General features: G+C 42.0%; 1 pseudogene; it reads left to right on the top strand.

The window, feature by feature from the left end:
• Positions 1-1557: 1557 nt before the first annotated feature.
• On the top strand, positions 1558-2972 carry LOC133649210 (uncharacterized; annotated as a pseudogene).
• Positions 2973-8485: the final 5513 nt, after the last annotated feature.

Below are 8485 nucleotides of genomic sequence, written 5' to 3'. Positions count from 1 at the left end.
ACCATATGTCCCGGCAAGAAATCTGCGTTCAAAGAACTCCGGCTTATTAGTGATTCCCAGAGCCCAAAAAAAGTCTGCGGGCTATAAAGCGTTTTCTGTTCGGGCTCCAATACTATGGAATGCCCCTGGTAAAAGTTAGAGATGCTACCTTAGTAGAAACATTTAAGTCCCATCTTAAAACTCATTTGTATACTCTAGCCTTTAAATAGACTCCCTTTTTAGACCAGTTGATCTGCCGTTTCTTTTCTTTTCTTTTCTCCTCTGCTCCCCTCTCCCTTATGGAGGGGGAGTTGCACAGGTCCGGTGGCCACGGATGAAGTGCTGGTTGTCCAGAGTCGGGACCCGGGGTGGACCGCTAGCCTGTGCATCGGTTGGGGACATCTCTACGTTGCTGACCCATCGCCGCTCGGGATGGTTTCCTGCTGGCCCCACTATGGACTGGACTTTCGCTGATGTGTTGGATCCGCTGTGGACTGGACTTTCACAATATTATGTCAGACCCACTCGACATCCATTTCTTTCGGTCTCCCCTAGAGGGGGGGGGTTACCCACATATGCGGTCTTCTCCAAGGTTTCTCATAGTCATTCACATTGACGTCCCACTGGGGTGAGTTTTTCCTTGCCCGTATGTGGGCTCTGTACCGAGGATGTCGTTGTGGCTTGTGCAGCCCTTTGAGACACTTGTGATTTAGGGCTATATAAATAAACATTGATTGATTGATTGATTGATTGATTGATATGAAGCCAAACTTTTCCTCAATTTGGCAATCATTGCAAGAATCCGTCAAGCCTCTCCGCCATCGAAATCTCGGCGGGGTTCGTATTAGGCTGGAGTATTCTGTCAGAAAGTGTTGGTGACGAACCCCAAGATGCAGAGACGGCAGGTTTGGTGCAGGAAAACATGATTTAATGTCCAAAAAATCAAGAAAAAACACAAACCAGGAACCAGGAACAGGCAAACTGGAAACAGGGAACAGGAACCAGCAAACAGGAATTAGGAACAAAAAGACAGCACGCTGCAAACAGCTACAGGATACAGGTTACAGCTTACCGCAAACAGCGACAGCGACAATACTCCAGCACTGACTGGAGGGCAAAGCAGGTTTAAATAGCAGCCGGCTGATTGACACCAGGTGTGGCGAGGTGCCAATCAGCCGCAGCTGAGAGGAAACAGCGGTCAGGGAGAAAAGCAGGAAACAACCAAAATAAGAGCGCTGACAGGAGATAAAGACAAACAGAGGAAAAACCAAAACATAACTAAACTGTCAGTGACAAACCTGACAGTAACACAATCCGGTGAAAAGATTCAAAAGAGCTGGCGTCAAAACCGACAAAGTGCGTTGATTAAGCTCTGATGAAACCATGGATCACATCACACGTCACTAAGCAACAGGCCCCGCCTTTTAAAAGCACAGACTCCGCACACTGTGCTCTCAAATGCAAATGCCAGATATTTAAATATAATTTTTTTTAACATATAAATTATCCTCCCGAGTAATTAATTACATTTATTAAAGACTAATTTCGTTAGTAATTTAATTACTTTTTGGTAAAGTAATGAGTCTTGTCATGGTCTTGATCACGGGAGACCTGAACGCCAAAGTAGGAGAGGACAATACCATTTTCGAAAGGGCCATAGGGAAACACGGATGCGGTGTTATGAATAACAACGGTGAACGTCTTGCAGACTTCTGTTTAACCAACAACGCGTCATCGGAGGTACCATCTTCCCCCACAAGTCAATCCATAAGCTCACATGGAGGTCACCAGGTGGTAGATCATTCAACCAGATCGACCATATCATCGTCAATGGAAAATGGCGACGGTCACTTACAGATATTAGAGCTTTCCGTGGGGCTGACGTTTTCAGTGACCATCACCTAACAACAGCTACAGTGAAGTTGAAACTTCGTAAGGTGAAGAAACAGGGTCAGCAAAGGAAACAACTTGACACCACCAAACTCAAGTGTCCTAGAACGAAACAGCAGTTTGTGCTAGAGATTATGAATCGCTTTCAAGCACTTGCCGATATGACAGAGGATGATACCTCAGTTAACACCAAGTGGGATGTGATCAAGCATACCTATGTGGATGCAGCAACTAAAATCTTGGGATATAAGAAGAAAAACAACAAGAAATGGATAACACCTGTAACATGGCAAAAAATTGAAGAAAGGAAACAACTGAAAGCAAAGTTGCTAAGCACCAAGTGCCCAAGACTCCAGGAACAGGTCCAAAAGGCCTATACGGCAAAGGACATAGTGGTCAAAAGGAGTGCCCGGAAGAACAAGTGGTCTTTTGTAGAGGAAATGGCGTGTGAAGCTGAGCAGGCTGCAGCCAGGGGAGAGTTGGGGACCGTCTATAAGATTACTAAACAGCTCTGTGGCAGAAACACCAGCCAGTCAGCCCCCATCAGATGTAAAAACGGGACCGTTATAACAACTGAAAGGGACCAAGCAGCAAGATGGCTCCAACACTTTCAGGAAGTGCTAAACTGCCCTAAACCTGACACACCGGCCAATCCTCAACCAGCAATAGATGTCCTTAACATCGACATTAGCCCAATTACAGCCTCTGAGATCAAGGATGCTCTTAAAGCCATGAAGAGTGGCAAAGCAGCAGGCATCGACTCCATCGAAGCAGAGATGCTCAAGGCTGACCCTGTCACAGCAACATCAGTGTTGGTTGATCTCTTCAGAACCATCTGGGAGAGTGAAACCATTCCAAGTGACTGGGATAAGGGACTAATTGTTAAACTTCCCAAGAAAGGCAACCTACAGATCTGTGACAACTGGCGTGGTATTACACTACTTTCCATCCCCAGCAAGATCTTCTGCAGAGTGCTCCTCAAACGGATTGAACCAGTTATCGACAACAAGCTGAGGGAAGAACATGCGGGTTTCAGAAGAGGCAGAGGATGCATTGATCAGATCTTTGCACTAAGAAATATCCTTGAACAGTGCATTGAGTGAAATGTCCCTTTATATATTAATTTCATAGACTTCAAAAAGGCCTTTGACTGTGCACAGAGAGACCCTTTAGAACATCCTGAGGTCATATGGAATCCCGGACAAAATCATCACCCTGATTAGCCTGTTCTACAACCACTTTGAATGTAGTGTGATCATTAACAACAAGACACTCTCAGAATGGTTCCCAGTGGAATCAGGTGTACGGCAGGGTTGCATACTCTCCCCCTTTCTGTTCCTAGTTACCCTCGACTGGATCATGCGTAACACTACATCTGGCATGTGCAGAGGAATTCAGTGGACGCCTTTCTCCCACTTAGAGGATCTCGACTTTGCTGACGACCTGGCGGTCTTGTCCTCAAAGAGAGACCACCTGCAAGAGAAAACAGATAGGCTTAGTAAATATGCAAAACAGACAGGTCTGAATATCAACACCGCAAAGACACAAGTCATGTGCATAAACACCACCAACCCTACACCTATCACCATCAATGGCGTGCCACTTGATTTTGCAGAGGACTTCACATACCTGGGGAGCCTCATCAGCAAGGACAATGGAGCGAAAAAAGACATCCAAGCAAGGCTCTCCAAAGCTCGTGGGGCTTTCTCAAGACTGCAGCCAATCTGGAAGTCCCGACAGTACCATCTTAGGACAAAGATTCAACTCTACAACAGCTGTGTGAAATCAGTCCTCATGTACGGCTCAGAATGCTGGCGAGTGGTTAAAGGAGACATGAATAAAATCAGTGCCTTCCACAATGGGAGCCTTAGAAAAATATGTCGAATCTTCTGGCCCAAAAAAATAACAAACAAGGAGCTGTACACCAAAACAGGATGCAGAGATGTGGTCCGTGAAATAAAACTTAGGCGACTCAGATGGCTAGGCCATGTTCTAAGAATGGACAACGAGAGGATACCAAAGGCAGCGTTAAGATGGACACCACCGGGAAAACGTAAGCCAGGGTGGCCAAAGAACACCTGGCGAAGAACAGTTGAAGGGAAGCTGAAAGGGATGAAGCTTACATGGGGCGAGGCACAGAGACTAGCACAGCAGCGAGATGAATGGCGTCGAGTCGTCGAAGCCTTATTTCCCATCCGGGAAGAAGAGGATTAAGTAAGTCAGTAAAATAACGAGTGACTATAATGAATTACTTTTTAAAAGTAATTTTCAGAACACTGATTAGGAGTCATTCTTCATCTAAACTGGAATATACCAACATTCTATCAGTCGGCATCCTAGTGACAGCCAACATTGTACAGTAAGTGATGTTTTATTGTATTTGTTGGCTCTAATGAAGTCTGCAGTGAGTAATAATCAGTGATGTTGTCGAAGGTAAAAGCCAACGTTGTGAGGCGTGTTTGAAATTAATGCGCCGCCATAAGCTCAAAATGATCAAAATATGTAAATATTAAATGTTTTTATAAATGTGCCTGTTACTAAATTACATACATACTTACATCATGTATATAAAACCTTGATGGAGGTGTTTGGATGTTTTTAAGCACTTAATAGGCAGAATAGAGCGACTCCAGTAGACTCCATTGTAAACAGACTTTTGATCGCATTTATTTACTAGTTAGAATGCATAAAAAAATATTATGGATTGATAATTATAGGCAAAATACCCCAAAAAAGTGCAGCTCCCCTTTAAGCTCTCCAAATTGGGGTAAAATCAGTTTAGGATTTTTGCTGACTTTTCCACCCAGGAGATGTTTGCCAGGACCTGTAATGAATGTAATCTTTTCTAACTTAAATGTTGTTACAATAATGGATAATCGTGTTAATCAGTGCCAAAGCGTTAAATCATAATATGCATGCATTGTGGTGTGAGCTTGCATGCCTTTGTTTGTGGGGTTTTAACGTCTGATTACATTGTGACGTCCCAGTGAAGCGGTGAAGTGGACGCAATTACAGATCTGCCGACTCTCAGTGGTTGGTTGGTTCCGGGGCTGGATTGCTGCCTGTTTTGCCGCTGCTTTACGGTTTCCCTGCTGGGGATGGGTGCTCTGCTTCTCCCAGATTCTTTGGATGTTGCGTCGTCCACCCTGGATTTGTCATTTGTCAGGCTTGACGCGGCCGATGCCGGGTGTGGCCCGGTTCTGCTACCCGACTGCCTCAGCGCTTGCCTGCTGACTCACGCCCCCTCTCGCCCTGCTAATACACTCATTAAATAATAATTGTTATTGTACATTTATTTACGTGTGTGTGTGTGTATGTAATTTATATTATTATTATTAAAAAATCTATTTTATTTTTGGAGTTGGGGACTGGTGTTGCCCTCGGAGCCTGCTTGCTTCGCAGAGGTCGGTGTACCGGGAAGTGTGTCTGGGGCCCCTGGGTCCCGCCGCCCATCCCTTCCGTGTGCCCTGCTCAGTGGGGGCCTGCTAGGTCTAGTCCCCACACATCCCCTGTCACGGTCTATCATGGCGCATCTGTGTGCCATGTGGGATGTTTTTAGGGTGAGGATCCGCCGGGGCGGTTGCCGGGTGTCCCATCTCCATCGTTGGGGTGAAGAAAGAAAGAAAAACAAAAATGTTCTTGTCTCACAAAAGGATTGTGAATGATAGGCAAAATCCCCAAATAAGTGCAGTTCCCCTTCAAAGTCATGTAAAATGCTGTCTAACTCTTCAGCCACAGCAGACCCTGTCTGGGAGATATATACTGCATGCTCAGGAGATATATACTGCTGAGCCTCCACTACATAATGGACAATGGCTGTAGGGATGATGTTCGAAACCGGTTCTGCCGGTTGTTCGATAAGAAAAGAACCGATTCCATGGACTCAAATCCCTTTTTGAGAACTGGTTCCCGTTACCGAGGCCACTATAGTAAAGAAAAAGAGTTGGTTCTTTATTCGAATCTCTGGGAATGAATCCCGTCTCACAGGAAATGTGGCAGATACAGAAGCAGCAACCAGGTTTATTTTATATATATATACTTTTTTGTATTCTATTTTAGTTACTTTGAATTGATAACCCCCTGGTGCTGTTTTGTACTGTTTTTGTACTGTTCTGTACTGTTTTTGTTTCTCGTCTGTTTGTAATTGAAATTTATAAATAAAGGTTTAAAAAAAAAGAAGCAGCCGGAAAAAATGCCTCAAGGCATGGCTTCATTTTACAAAAGAATACGACGAGGAAACGGCTATCTGCAATTATTGCCAGGCTTCGCTCTCATGCAAGGGGGGGAAGCACAACAAGCATGATGAAACATGTTCAGGCTGTACATAACCTGAAAGTTCGAGAAAGGTGTCGTAGAGAAGCAGCGACAGAGATGATGAAGGATGCCCCTCTTCCTCTGCTTCAAGCTGCAGCGCCAATTCTAGTGAGAGTGCTGGTGAGTAACTAACGTTAACTGTTGCCGGTTAATTTCCATATCTGCTCATTTGTACCCTTTAGGCTAAAATAAGGTTACCTATTATGTCAACCAGGACTGCAGTAATGTTAGCTAGACTAACATTACCTAAGCATAGTCAGTGGCTAACGGTAACGATAACGTTAGCCTTTTTTTATGTGTCTGATAACGTTAACGGTATCTTGTAGCCTACACCACTCCAGAGTTTGCAGGTCTGTCTAATAAACTAGTGCTTTCTTCCTTTCTTTAGTTGATTTCATGCATGAACACACTTACAGCATAACACATCACAGTTTCATATAATTTCACTTTACATAATTTCCGAAAAGGAGTAGGAAGAAGTAAATCTTATTTAATCCTACCCCTTTCCCACTTCAGAGCGTTTACAAATACATATATACATAATTTACTGACCTTTTTATAATAAAATAACATCTGTGAATTAGTATATACAACAGTTTTGTAATATGTAATTAATTAATTCAGTCATTATTAATATACTGAGATGAATAATATCTTATTTTCAATAAGGTTGAAAGTATTTCTCATAATTTTTCTTTGTACTTTGTAAGCACTATTAATTTGAACAACCTCTTAAAGTGGATCATATCAGTACAATGTTTAACTTCATTACTTAATCCATTCCATCATTTAATTCCACACACTAATGCTAAAGACTTAATAACAGACACCCTAGTCTTACATTTAGCTAATGTCCCCCCTAATTATATGCTGTGTCTGTCCCTCATTTTCCCTCCAGGACAAGGACGGGCAGTCATTCCTGGAGGAGGCCACACTGATGGACCCCAGAAGGATGTTCCAATAGCAGCAGAAGTGCACTTTTTGGAGAGCTGTATTATTTTCAGTTTTGTACCCAAGGGACTGATTTTATTAAACACTATATTATTATTTATACACCTATAGTGATCACAGAGACAGGTTGTTTTTGTATTAGTATGTATATTTGTTTTTCTGAAAAATCCCACTTAATATACTTTGGGTAACAACAGTCAATATTTATTTGTTTTATTTATTTTATTTTTTTCTTATAAAATAAAAGTGAGCTTTTGTTAAACCAAATATTGTGTGTTTTTTCCCATATACAACAACCTATCTGGATTCGATAAGAGAATCGATAAGGAATCGGTTCGATAAGAGGATTCAATAAAGGGCTCAAACTCGATCATTTCTTATCAAACATCATCCCTAAATGGCTGTGATGTTGTGATGTTGAGCCACACTTGTCCATGCATCTGCATGTGATCTACTGCTTTCAGCTCCTCTTTCACATTAGCTTGTTCAACATCATACCAAGCTTGTAATAACGTGTTGCGTGGATCATTTCTATTGTGGGGTGTACTTTGGATTTAGGACCCTTGCCATTTTCCCATAACAAATAACACATTAAAATAACTGATTTTCCATTGGGTTGCTCCATCAGACACACAATCACTTATTTTATGTGGCGTGATAATTTACCTAAACCGTGGGGTGTTCACTGTTAATAAAGGGCAACCTCCCTTTAACCACAAATGCAGTCGCAGCCCTGTGACACACATATGCCCTCTGAAGGGATAAGGCTGTCTCCTTTGCTTTTGTAAAGGGAATCACTGTTGCAACATTCACTTTATTTTTTTAGGAGAGTTGATAATGGGTACAACAAACTTTTTTTTTTGTAATATTTATTTATTCATTTGATGGGGAAATCATAGTACAAGTACTGAGAAAACAGACACTTTTTTTTGTCCCAGCCCCCAAAAACACACACAAAAAACAAACAAACACAAGAATATAAAAAAAATTAATAAATAAAACTACAGAAAAATAATTAAAGTAAAATAAAATAATAACACCGCCTCCCACCGCCCGACCTACATTTCAGTCATAGTGGGTAGCAAAGTACTGCCTTCCTCTTCACCACAAACAGATAGAGAATCATAATAACTGATTTTAAAAAAATATATATAAAATAAAATAAAGATAAAAATCACAATCATACACAGAAGTGTCACTGAATAAAAACAACAGCAACAAAGAAATAAGAGTTGAGGTAAGTGAAAAAGGTTCATTGTCAACAGTGAGTGTCACATTCATATATTGTCTTTAATTTACCTATGTAACTAATTATGCAGCCCCAGGTCAAGTCAAATTGTTTTGGTGTAGC

The sequence above is a fragment of the Entelurus aequoreus genome, linkage group LG04 (genome assembly GCF_033978785.1).
Source record: "Entelurus aequoreus isolate RoL-2023_Sb linkage group LG04, RoL_Eaeq_v1.1, whole genome shotgun sequence".
Taxonomy (NCBI): domain Eukaryota; kingdom Metazoa; phylum Chordata; class Actinopteri; order Syngnathiformes; family Syngnathidae; genus Entelurus; species Entelurus aequoreus.
The sequence above is the reverse complement of the archived record's forward strand: the minus strand, read 5'-3'. Positions and strand labels throughout refer to the sequence as shown.